This window comes from Phaseolus vulgaris, chromosome 8, assembly GCF_051622355.1.
Source record: "Phaseolus vulgaris cultivar YP4 chromosome 8, ASM5162235v1, whole genome shotgun sequence".
In the NCBI taxonomy this organism is placed as follows: Eukaryota; Viridiplantae; Streptophyta; class Magnoliopsida; order Fabales; family Fabaceae; genus Phaseolus; species Phaseolus vulgaris.
This window is the reverse complement of record NC_143505.1, coordinates 53,024,371-53,038,797: the sequence shown is the minus strand read 5'-3', so window position 1 is coordinate 53,038,797 and position 14,427 is coordinate 53,024,371. Positions and strand designations below refer to the sequence as shown.

The window sequence follows — 14,427 nt, the reverse complement described above, 5'->3', positions numbered from 1 at the left end:
AAATATGCACCACGTGAATTACTTGTGTTCCCATCATCTTTATTTTCAAGATCGAGGCATCATGTTTGGTAGTTGTAATAATTATATCCCATGTTCTTCATCTTCTTGGTCAACCCCTATAATTAAGAAGCTTAATTCACTGATACATGAAAGCGTGTATCCGCGAAAGAAAGTGTATTTAATCAGAACACACTAAATTGATGAAAGTAGTTGAGAATCCATAGTGTAGTTTTGGTGTGTTTGTAGCATGGGAGAACATGGTGAGGAAGAAGAGCGTCTTGGTTTCACCTATGATGTGTTCATCAGTTTTAGAGGAGAAGATACAAGGAACAATTTTATAGGGCATCTGCGTAGAGAGTTAGATGGGAAGGGAATAAAAAGTTTCAATGATGATAAGAATATGAGGACAGGGGAAAGTCTTCCACCTGATCTGTCGAAGGCCATTGAAGAATCTAAGATTTTGATCGTTGTGTTTTCTGAGAACTATGCATCTTCCAGATGGTGTCTGGATGAACTTGTTAGGATCATAGAACGAAGCAAAATGAAGGAGAAGAAGCAGCTTGTTTACCCAGTGTTTTACCATGTAGATCCCTCAGATATACGGCACGAGAGAAATAGCTTCGGAAAACACATGAAGGCACATGAAAATGACATTGCAAAAGAATCACAGATGCAGGCTTGGAGGTCAGCCTTGTCTCAAGCAGTTGACTTCCCAGGGAAGCATATTACCACCGGGTATGTATAACAAACCATTCAATCTTATTTCTTTTTCATCCCAAATCTCGAATAAAAAATAATAATGTTACTTTAGTGAAAGAAATAAAATTATAATATTTGTTTATAAATCTAAATAGAAAATAATAGTATCGAACGATGCATAACTATGTGTTTTGTTTTGAAATAAAAGACCAGATTTATTGTTATGTGTAATGGATTTTGACTATCAGAATAAAATAATCTTTTTGTTGTTTATGTTTTAGTTCTTTGGTTAGTGACCTATGTTTGGATAGTTCGCATGTTTTCAATTTTTGTACTAGACAAAATTATAACATTATCAAACTCAGATAATCAATTTACTGTTCCTCCTATAAGAATGCATGATCACTATACTCCATTTAGGTCTAGACTCCATTTAGGGGTGACAAAGTGGAACGGGTTATACGGGTCGGTCTACGGCAAAAAATGCAGGGCGGATTGACGTTTTCAATCCGCTAATCCACATTAGCCCGTCCCGTATAATCCACGATCCGCGCGGGTCAGCGATGGAGCGGGGCGAATTGGTCAGGAAAAAATAAATAAAAATAAATAAAAAATAAAAAAATAATTAACTTGACAACAATGATTCAATGGAAGAGTGACAACTTTGAGGGAAAGAAAATTATTATGCAAGTTGTTGGGCATATATACACTAATATCTCCCAATTAATTAAAATTTTAAATAATAAATGTTATAATTAATGTTAGAACTAAACTGCAGGTGCAGGTGATTTCAAGTTCCTTGAAAAAATATTCATAGAAGATTTAACCATTCCACCAGTCAAGTTTTGTTATCATGTTATGATTATTATTATATTTATGAGTATGATTATCAATATTAAAATAATTAATAAAATAAAAATTAATAACATTATTCATATATTTAATATCATTTATTAAATATTATTAATATTGTTAAATATAATTAATATCGTTAAATATTATTAATATCGTTAAATATTATTAATATCGTTAAATATTATTAATATTATTAATATTGTTAAATATTTTTAATATTATTAATATTGTTAAATATTTTTAATATTATTAATATTGTTAAATATTGTTAATATTATTAATATTGTTAATATTATTAAATATTGTTAAATATTATTAATATTGTTAAATATTGTTAAATATTATTAATATTATTAATATTATTAATATTATTAACATTATTAATATTGTTAAATATTATTAACATTGTTAATATTGTTAAATATTATTAACATTGTTAATATTGTTAAATATTATTAACATTGTTAATATTGTTAATATTATTAATATTATTAATATTATTAATATTGTTAAATATTATTAAATATTGTTAATATTATTAAATATTGTTAATATTATTAAATATTGTTAATATTATTAATATTGTTAATATTATTAATATATATTATTAATATTGTTAATATTATTAATATTATTAAATATTATTTAATATTATTAAATATTATTAAATATTATTAAATATTATTAAATATTATTAAATATTATTAAATATTATTAAATATTATTAAATATTATTAAATATTATTAAATATTATTAATATTATTAAATATTATTAATATTATTAAATATTATTAATATTATTAAATATTATTAATATTATTAAATATTATTAATATTATTAAATATTATTAATATTATTAAATATTATTATTATTATTATTATTATTATTAAATATTATTAATATTATTAAATATTATTAATATTATTAATATTATTAAAATTATTAAATATTATTAAAATTATTAAATATTATTAAAATTATTAATATTATTAAAAATTATTAAATATTATTAATATTATTAATTTTATAATATTAAAAATATGTATAAATTAGTTATGGTTATTATTATTTATGAATATTAATTATGATTTTATAATGCTTCATATTATATTAATATTTTTAATTTATGTATGTAATTATTATGATAATAGTTGGTAGGTAATAGAAATCCGTAAGTAAAAGTTGGTAGGTAATAAGATTTGTGGGTAATAATTAGTAAGTAATGTTGAATTTACCTACAGACTAAGAATCTGTGAGTAATATCCATGGGTAATATATGTAGATAATGTTGAATTTACCTACGGGTTCAGATTCATGGGTAAAAATGCATAAATAATACTGATTTTTTTTTGTAGTGATAAGAGTACTTACTCCAACCTAGTTGTTGCACATATTTCACACAACGTACAATGTTACATCTGAAGAATAAATGGTTAACGAATTGCTCCATTAATATGCACATAGGGCAAAAAACATTATCTATCATTACTCCCTTACTCCTCCAATTTTCTTTTGTTTTGTTGCTACACGATTTAATATTTATTACCTTCCATGCAAAATGTTGTATTGAGGGTAGCATCTTCACCTTCTAGAAAAGATTAAACATGTTAGAGTCTTTCTTCTTACAAATATGTTATAACTTTTTGTAATTTACATTGTAAAATTCCCCATCCTCCTCTTTCCATTCATTCGTCATCATTGCATCTATTTTACTTGTTTTCTTTAATCAAATACTTCATCATGAATGTTGATTAGTAGCTCTCAATCATCTTAGATAGATATGTTTTAACCTACTAGACAACACTTTACATATTATCTTATACATACACCCAACTAAGGAGTTTGAAAGAATGGGTAGATGGTATGATTTTTACTTTTACAACCTCCCATAATTTCTTTGTAAAGCCAATTTTATAGCCATTGCCCAAAATTTAATCACTCTTACACTGTCTATTGCTTTCTTAATTTCTAGTTATGTGAACTCACTTGTTAGGACTATATTATCACTAATAGAAATAGAAGAGAATGTTACTTAGCCTAATATTGAATTTACACTACAAGAAAATCATCAAATAGAAACCAATTTTTAGAGATTAAAATAATTAGTTGCAATAGTAACTAAATTAGAAACCTTTTTAGAGACTAAAATAAGTAGTTGCAATAGTAACTAAATTATAGACCATTTTAGAAACTAAAAAAAATGATTTCTAAATTAGTTTCTATTATATTTAAATAGTTTCTAAATTGGTATCTAATTAGCAACCAAAATTCTAACTACCAATTATTTAGATTTTAAATTTGGTAGCAAAAAAGTTGGTTACTAATTAGATACCAATTTAAAAACCATTTAACAATAATAGAAACTAATTTAGAAACCAAAAAATTATTTAGTCCCTAAAATGGTCTCTAATTTAGTCACTATAGCAACTAATTATTTTTTGTTTCTAAAATTGATTTCTATTTCATGATTTTCTTGTAGTGTTAGTAATAATATCAAATTATTATAATTATTGAAATTATTGTGAATTTTAGTAATAGTAACATTTAGAATTATTACTATAATTATTATTCATATTATTAATATTAATATTATAATTATTAATATTTTATTATTATTATTATTGTAATTATTAAATATTATTAATTTTATTAATATTAAGATTAATAATAATGTTAGTATTAATATTATTAGTAATTTTATTATTAATAATATTATTATTATTGTAATTATTACCACTATTATTATTAGTTTTATATTTGTAATTATAATACTAACAATATTAATATTAATAATGACTACAATAATTATAATATATTAATAATAATAATTACAATAATATTCATAATAATAATATTATTATTATTATTTTTAATATTATTATTATTATTAATAACATAATAAAAATCAAAATATTACAATGACATCACTTTATTCAAGTGGTTAGAGACTCTCCTACCACTAATCCTCAGTTTTAAGTCCCACTTGCAACAAAATAATAATGTGCTAATATAATTAGAAATAATAATAATAATATAATTTGTTAAAGATAAATATTATTTTTAAAATAATAATTAATAATATTAATAATTATTGACAGAACTTTTTCTGCTGGTAAATTTACTGACAACCATATTATTGATGAAATTTTGGTCTTTTTTATGGATTTTGACCCTCGATTGTATGTTTATTTTAGTGACCATACCACATCCACTAACACCGCTATTCTTTCGTGGACTCTTTACTAGTGCATCCATACATTACAAGGTCATGGATTCAAATCCCAATATATTTGTATGGAATTTAACACCATAACACAATGATCTAACGCTCTCCTGAATAAAATTTTGTGAAACCTACTTTTTGCAATTCCATTTGGATACGAAGTAAATTTTCTAACTACTATCCATGATTTCAGTGTTTTCTATAAATTCATTAATTTCTATTGTATCCCTCTAACCTCTACCATCTTGATTTATACCTCTTCTTTCATCTAAATTTCATATTCCGTCAAAATTCTCCAATACACACTAGATTTTGCATTCTTCTTCCTATCTTAATCTTGCTATTTCATCCAACATTACTATCTTATCACTATAGTTACAAGGGAGTACACATTCACTATTACTATTGACCTATTATTCTTTTTCTAGCTTTCTTTAACTCCTAAAAAAACTTGTATTTCTAACCAATGTTTTAATGGGAAAAAATCACATGGAAGCAACACATATAATCACGAATCAACTGCAGAAAATAAATAACACAGGATTTAATGTGGTTCGGTCGCCAACTGCAACCTACATCCACACAGACAACTATTAGGTTTTCATTTCTGTCCTATTGCACACCAATTACAAGTACAATGATCTCTTTAAATAGAGATTATAAAATGGATACAGTGATTAAGCCCACTCATTAAACATGGTGTCTAGTCAGCCCAACCCAATTGGTCTTGGCTTCATACCCAACAATCTCCCACTTGAAGCCACGGAACAATGTTCACCTGCGCTTCAACTGTGTACAATGATTAAGCCCACTCACTAAACATGATGTATAGTCAGCCCAACCCAATTGGTTTTGACTTCATACCTAACAATCTCCCACTTGAAGTCACGAAACAATGTTCACCTGCGCTTCAACTGTGTACATGTACTTTTGTAATCTGTCGACGAAATTCAATGTTCCACCTCTAGTTGCCACCAACTTTCTTAATCATTTAGAAGACTTCGTTAAAACTCCCCTAAGTTTCAACACGTCAATCACTAACCCACTGTCGTCTAGGAACCTCTACTGAAGCACGACCCGTGCTCCCACTACCATAAGTACCTCTGACTGGTCTACCTGAACCTTTCCATGCTCGTTCATCCTGAATCTGACCTGTGGCTCTGGGTTTCTCTCTTGTAAAGACGACCCTCTTCTGCCCACGAGATTTTGTGAACCAAACTTTGTTTATCTTCTGAACTGGGATGGTCACTCCCTTAGAAGGTAATCCGACCATATACAACGAACCTCTCTTTCTTCTGCAGGCTATGACAAGATTTCCCTTGACGACCTTCCACTGCTGATTTTCGAACTTCACTTCATGTCCCTGTTCGTCCATTTGCCTAACAGAAATCAAACTTTTCGTCAAGCTTAGAACAACTCTGACATCCTTCAAAGTCTAGAAACGAACTAGTGTCTTCAACTTTATGTCACCCATGCCCGTAACATCAAGAGTTTTGTTGTCTGCTAGTCTTACCTTTCCAAAGTCTCCAATAACTAGATTTTGCAATGCTTCAGAATCCATGACCTAGAAATCCACACTTCAATCCGCACAACAAGCTAAAAGGTCCTCGTCCACGAAGTCTTCTGCAATGTTGACTTATTTATCATTTGGGCATTGATTCCTGAAATGCCTCACCTCCTTGCAGTTCCAACATGTTACACTTGAGCAATCCCGAGTCTTTGACTGACTCCTTTTTTTGTTCTTGCTCCCACTATCTTTGATATTTTTCTTACCTCTGATGACATATAGTGATTCACTAGCTAATTCCCCAAAACTCCTTCTTCGGACATCCTCGCCAAGAATGAGATCACAAATCTTCTCAAAAGTGAATCCATCGGATCCTACTGAACTGGTAACTGTTGTAACCATTCCGGACCAACTGTCAGGCAAAGACAATAGCAGTAGTAAAGCTTGAACTTCATCATCGAACTTAATGCCCACTGACATAAGTTTGGCTAAGATCGAATTCATTTTATTAATGTGTTCAGTAACTGAATTGTCTTAACTTCGTGCCGCAGCAAAAACCAGCCACACCCGCGCCTAGCACCGCACCGTCACTGCTGCACCAGCAGAAAAATGTACGTGCCACCCTGCGTCTTCCGTCACTGCCATCGCACTGCACCTTCGTGTCGTCTCGCTCACCATAAGCACCTGCACCTGTTCGCCGCGAAACGCGATCTGTCGTCACATTAGCACACTCCACCGCATTGCCTGGACACGACCCTACTACGAGCAAGCCATCTGCACAACGTCACGAGCCGCCACCACTCTTGTAGCGATCCACACCATTGCACACCTGCCGCGAGTCGCAGGTCTAGGCTGTCGCGAATCCTGGGCCACCGTGAAACCCTAACTTTGGGACGTTGCTGCAGCCCTTGCGAAACCCTAGCTTAGGAACGTTGCAGTCCCTGTGAAACCCTAGCTTAGGAATGTTGTTGTCGCCTCTGCGAAACCCTAACTTTGGGACGCTATTGCGCCTATGAAACCCTAGCTTTGGGACGTTGTTGTCGCCTTTGTGAAACCCTAGCTTTGAGACGCTACTTCAACCCTTGCGAAACCCTAACTTTGGAACGTTAATCTCGCCTTTGTGAAACCCTAGCTTTAGGACGCTACTGCAGCCGCAATTTTCACGTCTCGTCGATTAATTTCTGCTGATCGGATCTCTAGTGTGTAAACGAACCAAAGCTCTTGATACCACTTGATGGGAAAAAACGCAAGCAGAAGCAACACACATAATCACGAATCAACTGCAGAAAATAAACAATACAAGATTTAACGTGGTTCGGTCGCCAACTGCAACCTACACCCACACCGACAACTATTAGGTTTTCATTTCTGTCTGGTTGTACACCAATTACAAGTACAATGATCTCTTTAAATATAGATTATAAAAGGGACACAATGATTAAGCTCACTCACTAAACATGGTGTCTAGTCAGCCCAACCCAATTGATCTGGCTTTATACCCAACATGTCACATATGAAAGTATTCTTATGCCACTTAATTAAAATTTCATGTACCCCATTTACAACTACAAAATGTTCCCATTCTGTATCATTGTTTCTTATATTGTAGCATCTTTCTTTATTGACTATTTCTAATTTGGTTTCTTGTAAGAACACTACCCCAACCTCCTCCTTATTAATCAATTCTCCTATAATGTTTAAACATATTATCTTCATTAATTGGATTGTCTTTTCTCTTCCTTTAATATTTTCGTTTTGCATTCTCTTTCCTTTGTTTTCTCAATCATCTTTAAAATATTTTCATCCTACTCTGTAAATGTAATTTTGATTTCCTAACCCAATTCGCATAACCTAATAGCCTCTACACTTCCATTTCGTAACCAAAAATAGTCTATTTCTATTATTAATAGCAGAGTCAGGTACAAGTTTATAATTGTATGAATTGTTAACCTCAATTAACGTTGTTGTAGTAGGTTCTTTCACACATAGCATAAAGAGTCTCGATTGTCTTTTTGTACCTTGGTTGTTTCTCACTTCCACCATCAATTGCGTTTATTGAACACCTTAGACTCTAACAATATTTTCTCAATGAGTACCATGTTGTTCTCTTGGGTTCCTTCAACACTTTCTTAGATTTTTTTAAGCATTGTGCTCGTAGGTGAGTATTGTTTTACTTACCATTAATATTTAATTCTAAGAAAGTAAAACATTTCTATCTTTTCTATCTCGATGAATTTTTATTTCTAAAATCTTGTTTATTGATCCAAGTCCTTAATATTAAATGCATTTCTCATATTCGAACTTTGCTGGAAGTCATTACTAACATCACTATCATAAGACTTACCTTTTCTTAGATATAAAAAAAAATACAATTGGTAAGGGAAATTTAAAAGAAAAAATACTTTTCCTCTCTTAATTTTTCTCTCATCCAAAAAATATGATTTTAGTTAAAAAAATAATTATAACCTTTTTTAAAAGGTTAAAAACCAAAAGTAAGTTGATCTTATGTAGAACTTTACTTTTCACAAACAAAAATGATTCATGTAATATACTTTATGGTATGTAATATTGTTTTTATCACGTGTAGTTTGTTAAATATAATATTCTACATCTTAATTATAATGGGATGTAATATTATTTATATCATGTGTAGTTTCTTATATATAATATTCCACATCTTAAATTTTAGATTTTTTCAGGGTGTTAATTGATTTTGTTAGTCATAAAGTATAATTCTGAACATTATAAAAAACAATTTAAAACATAAAAAAACTAATAAACAAAGTTGAAAAAAATCCATTTTTTATTTGAATTTGATATTATATTTAGGTATTTTTTTATAAATTATTGAATTTTTTGTTTAGAATAAAATTTCTTTAACTTTTTCATCTCCAGTAAATTTTGTATAATGTGTAATCATTATTCTTTTGTGCTACTTGCTATTAGTATCATTGCTTACTATCTATTACAATAATCACAATCACTTAGTACAATAATAAAAAAATCATGATATCAAACAAATAATTAATTATTACATTCTACTCTACTCTCATAGGGATGATGAAAGCTATTGTATTGAAGAAATTGTTGGGAAGGTCAAGGAATATATAACTCCTAAACCTTTATATAGTGGTCAAAACCCTGTTGGCCTTGAGGCCTGCATAGAAGAAGTTATGTCACTTTTGGACATGAAGTCTGATGATAAAACTGTAAGAATGTTGGGCATATATGGACTTGGTGGAATTGGAAAAACGGAACTTGCCAAAGCTTTGTATAACAAAATTGTGCAACACTTTGATGCTGCAAGTTTTCTTTCCGATGTTAGAGAAAAATCAAACAGAATCAATGGCATGGAAGATCTACAAAAGACACTTTTATCTGAGATGTTGGAGGGGTTGGAAACTGAATTGGGAAGCACAAGTAAAGGAATGCGTGAAATAAAAGAAAAGCTTCAGAAAAAGAAAGTTCTTTTGGTTCTTGATGACGTTGGTGATAAAGATCAGTTAGAAAAGTTGGCAGGAGGGTGTAATTGGTTTGGTTCAGGTAGTAGGATCATTGTAACGACAAGGGAAAAAGATGTGTTAATTGCTCACCAAGTTGGAAATATTTATGAAATGAAAGAACTTGATGACCAACATTCTTTAGAGCTATTTTGTTGGAATGCCTTCAGACAAAGTTATCCTAAAACAGGTTTTGAAGATGTGTCTGTGCGTGCTGTAGATTACGCCAAAGGTCTTCCACTGGCTTTAAAAGTCATAGGCTCTGATTTAGCTGCTTTTCATGAAAGTTTAGAAGATTGGGAAATGGCAATGAAAGAATATGAGAAGACTCCAAATAGAAAGATTCAAGATGTGCTTAAAATAAGCTACGATAGATTGGATGATAATGCCAAACAAATTTTCTTGGACATAGCTTGCTTCTTTAAAGGGGAGAGAACGGAATATGTGAAAATGATCCTTGAGGAATTTCGTTCAACAACCAACATGAAAGTACTTCTTAATAAGTCTCTCATAACTATCGAGTATGACTGCCTGAAGATGCATGATCTAATACAAGATATGGGAAGAGAGATTGTTAAGCAGGAATCAACAAATCCTGGTGAACGTAGCAGAATATGGTATTATGAAGATGTTACTGAAATTCTAACAGAAGATTATGTAATCATCTACCCTTTTACTCTCTTTGTTTTCGATTTATACATTATAGTATTTTATATTACTGATAATATGCAATTGATGTTGTTTCTTTGTACTTGTGTTAAAGGGAAGTGATAAGATTCAAGGGATTATGCTTGATCCTCCTCAGCGAGAAGAAGTAAATTGGAGTGGAATTGAGTTTGAAAAGATGAAATGGCTCAGAATTCTCATTGTTCGAAACACATCATTTTCATCTGAACTTGAACATTTACCAAATCATTTAAGACTGCTTGACTGGGAAGAGTATCCTTCAAAGTCTTTCCCACCAAAATTTCATCCGAAGAAAATTGTTGTTTTCAATTTGCCTCGAAGTCGTCTAACATTGGAAGAGCCATTTAAGGTACAATTCTACATCATATTTTCCTATTTTTTAAGTTTCAATTTTTCATTAAACAAAAACTTCCATATTTTATTCACATTAGTAAGTTAATAACTCAAAATGTTGCAAATAATAATTTTTATTGACTTTCCATTTGGCAGAAATTTCCATGCTTGACTATTATGGACTTTTCATATAACCAAAGTATCAAAGAAATACCTGATGTGTCTGAACTTCAGAATCTAAGAGAACTGAGACTTGATCATTGTAGAGAGCTAACTGCAGTACATGGATCTGTTGGTTTCCTGAAAAGTCTTGCTCATTTAAGTGTTTCAGATTGCACAAAACTCAAAAATTTCATGTCTGAAATGTTTCTACCGTCTTTAGAATTCTTTGACCTTAATTTATGTGAAAGCCTTGGTCACTTCCCAGAGATAAGGCAAGAAATGACAAAGCCATTGAAGATTTATATGATAAATACTGCTATTCAAGAGCTTCCAGAATCCATTGGTAAGCTTACTGGGCTTGTTTGTATAGACATATCAAATAACAGGGAACTTAAATATCTACCAAGTAGCCTATTCATGTTGCCCAATGTTGTTTCCCTCAAAATCGAAGCATGCGCCAAACTTCGAGAATCCTTCAGAAGTTTGGTGCAAAACCCTTCAAAAGCCAATGTTCGTCCAAAATTACGATCACTGAATGTCGAAAATGGTAACTTGTCTAATGAAGATCTTCATGCAATTTTTTGCTACTTTCCAAAATTAGAAGAATTGATTGCTTCAGAGAATAATTTTGTTTGTATCCCTTCATCCATCAAGGAATGTGGTGACTTGACAAGTCTCGATTTGACTGAATGTAAGAAGCTTAAAAAAATTCCTGAATTCACTAACTTGACAATTCTTGATGTTCATCGTTGTTTCAACCTTGAAGAAATTTCAAAGTTGTCGTCAACTGTTCAAAAAGTAGACGCAAGATTTTGCTTCAAGTTAACTAGAGAGACATCAGACATGTTATGGCGTCAGGTATCATGACTTATTATTACTTAAGTTAAATCTTGTACCTTTATTTTAGGAAAATAATATTTTACAAAATTTTCTAAAATAAATGTAGAAGTTACAATTGAAAGTGTTATAATAATTTGATAGGTGAAGGAAGGGGTACATGGATTAGAAGTGGTGATGCCATATACAACTGAGATTCCAGAATGGTTTAACTATGTGGGGGTCGAAAGGAATCCTCGTTTCTGGGTTCGTCGCAAGTTCCCTAACATTGCTCTAGCCATGATCTTCCACTTCCAAGATGAGAGTGAAAGGGACAAATTTGCGCGTTGTTGATCTGCGTTTACTTATCAACGGTCGATATGTTCCTTGCAAAGGGTGTCGCAAATTCAGAATTGAAGCAGAACACATCTTGATCTTTGATCTACGAGTTTTGTTCAGTGACAAGGAGTGGCTTGGCCTTGACGCACTTCTGGAGGAGGAGTGGAATCTGGTCCAGATTGCGTATAAAGCCACTTCCTCCTTTGTGATAAGTGGTTGGGGAGCTTTTGTGTATGAAGAAGACAAAACCAAAATGGATGATCTCCTCTTCACTTCTCCCGATCCCGTGTATTCAGACGAGATGCCACTGGCAATAGTTCCTACAAAAGATGATAGGGAGGAATATAAAATGATCATAGAGAGTCTAGGTTTGGACGAATCATTTAAGAAGACGTTTAAAAAATGGCAGGACAGCAAAGAAAGAAGGGGGTTTGAAGGAATGGCTAAAGACGATTGCATGCATATTGTATTGGGAGAACTAAAGAGAATATCCCAGGATGCTGAGGATGCATTAAAATCAAAAGGGTCAGCTTTAGAAGATCCAAGCTGAGGCAGATTCTAGATGAGATAAAAAATGATGATGGAGAGCCTAAAGTTACTATCATAGGTGATCTAGCGTTGGTAACACTAAAGGATCCACTGAAACTGCGTAATGTAGAAGAAGCTTCAACCTCTGGCCATACGGGAAGTGAGGAGGAAGGCTATGATCATCAGATGGTAGAAATAGTGAGAGAGATATTTGATGAAGGAATGACGGATGGACTTTTTGAGGCACAGAATAGATTTCCTTCTCTTGATATTGTTGAAAGTAGAAGAGCTTCTTTGGAGAAGGGTTATAGGGTTAGATGGAGCCCTGAAGCGAAAGTGCAAACATCGGTTGAAAGTAGGACATACATAAGTGGAATTTACAGTGGACTCTTAGAAGCAAAGCTGAGGTTTCCTGATTTGGACATGTGGCCAACAATTAATACTGTGGCAAAAAGGAAAGGAATTACAGAAACTTTTGGATCATCCACTGAAGCAAAGCTGAGGCTTCAACGTTTGGATTGGACTACAGGGACTACGTTTGGATCCTCACGACCCTCTGATGCAAATATTCATGGTAATGAAGCAACAAAGTACTTTGGAACCGGAGGTCAAGAGTAAACTCTTTTGGAAGTTGAAGGAGGAACACCAAGCTCTGCGTGACAAATTTGCACAACTTGAAAATGAAAATGAAAATGCTGCTCAAAACACAGCCAGCTCTGGGAAAAATCAATATGATAAGTTTGTTGGGAAGAGTCAAGAGAAATAATACCCTCAGCTAAAGGGATGGAGATAATACCCTCAGCTGAAAATAGAACATACTTGAGTGGAGTTTGCGGTGGACTCTTGGAAGCAAAGTTGAGGTTTCCTGATTTGGACGTGTGGGAAACACTAAATACAATGGCAAATAGGAGAGGGATAAATACAGCTTTTGTATCACCCCCAGAACCAAAGCAGAGGATTCCACAATTGGATTGGACTACAGTGACACTTCCTCCTTCTCATGACCCTCTCATGCAAATGTTCATGATGATGAATCAACAAAGTACGTCGGAATTCGAGGTCAAGAGTAAACTCTTCTCGAAGATGAAGGAGGTAAATCAAGTTCTGGGCAACAGATTTGCACTACTTGAAAAGGAAAATGAAAATGCTGCTCAGAACACAGCGAGCTCTTCCAAAAATCCATATGATGAACTGATTCAGAAATTCAACATTCAATATGATGAGTTTGTTGGGAAGAGACAAGACGACCTTGATCATGTGGCAGAGTATGAGCATGTTAATGGTGTTTTGAAAGGAAGAGGTGAAGAATTAGAGAGGCTGTTTTATGGTTTGGTTGAAAGGTGGCAAAAATCAGAGGAGTTTGAGGATTTGATGAGTGTAATATACTTGAATGCACTCAGGGATGGAATCCTTGAAGCACTTGTCATCTTACTTGCACTCCACTCGGACACAAAAACTGATGAACGTGTCAACGATGAGGCTGCGAATAATTGAAGCATCAGAATTAAACTAGATGCAATAGCATCTAGTTTAAGGGAGGGAATGTTAGCACCAGTTAGAATCTCAATTGTTATTTTTTAATTTATTTAATTAAGTAGAGTTGTTTTTCTGTTTCAAATAAGTGGTCAATTATTGGCCTAATTTTTAGGAATATAGTTGTTAGGAAACCACCCATTATTCAGTACATGAATTAGTGGGTGCAGGTGTGATATTTTCTTATTTCTATTTTGGGTTTGTACGGCTATATAGCCTAACTTGCATTCTGAATTCAAAAA

The 14,427-nt window shown here is 32.1% G+C and overlaps 1 pseudogene across 1 annotated transcript; it reads left to right on the top strand.

Moving 5' to 3' along the window:
• The first annotated feature begins 57 nt into the window (after positions 1–57).
• On the top strand, positions 58–14,426 carry LOC137827164 (TMV resistance protein N-like; annotated as a pseudogene). Its single transcript, XR_016514940.1, has 6 exons — positions 58–735; positions 9,343–10,444; positions 10,551–10,823; positions 10,964–11,827; positions 11,951–13,266; positions 13,411–14,426. The product of XR_016514940.1 is annotated as a TMV resistance protein N-like (transcript).
• Position 14,427: the final 1 nt, after the last annotated feature.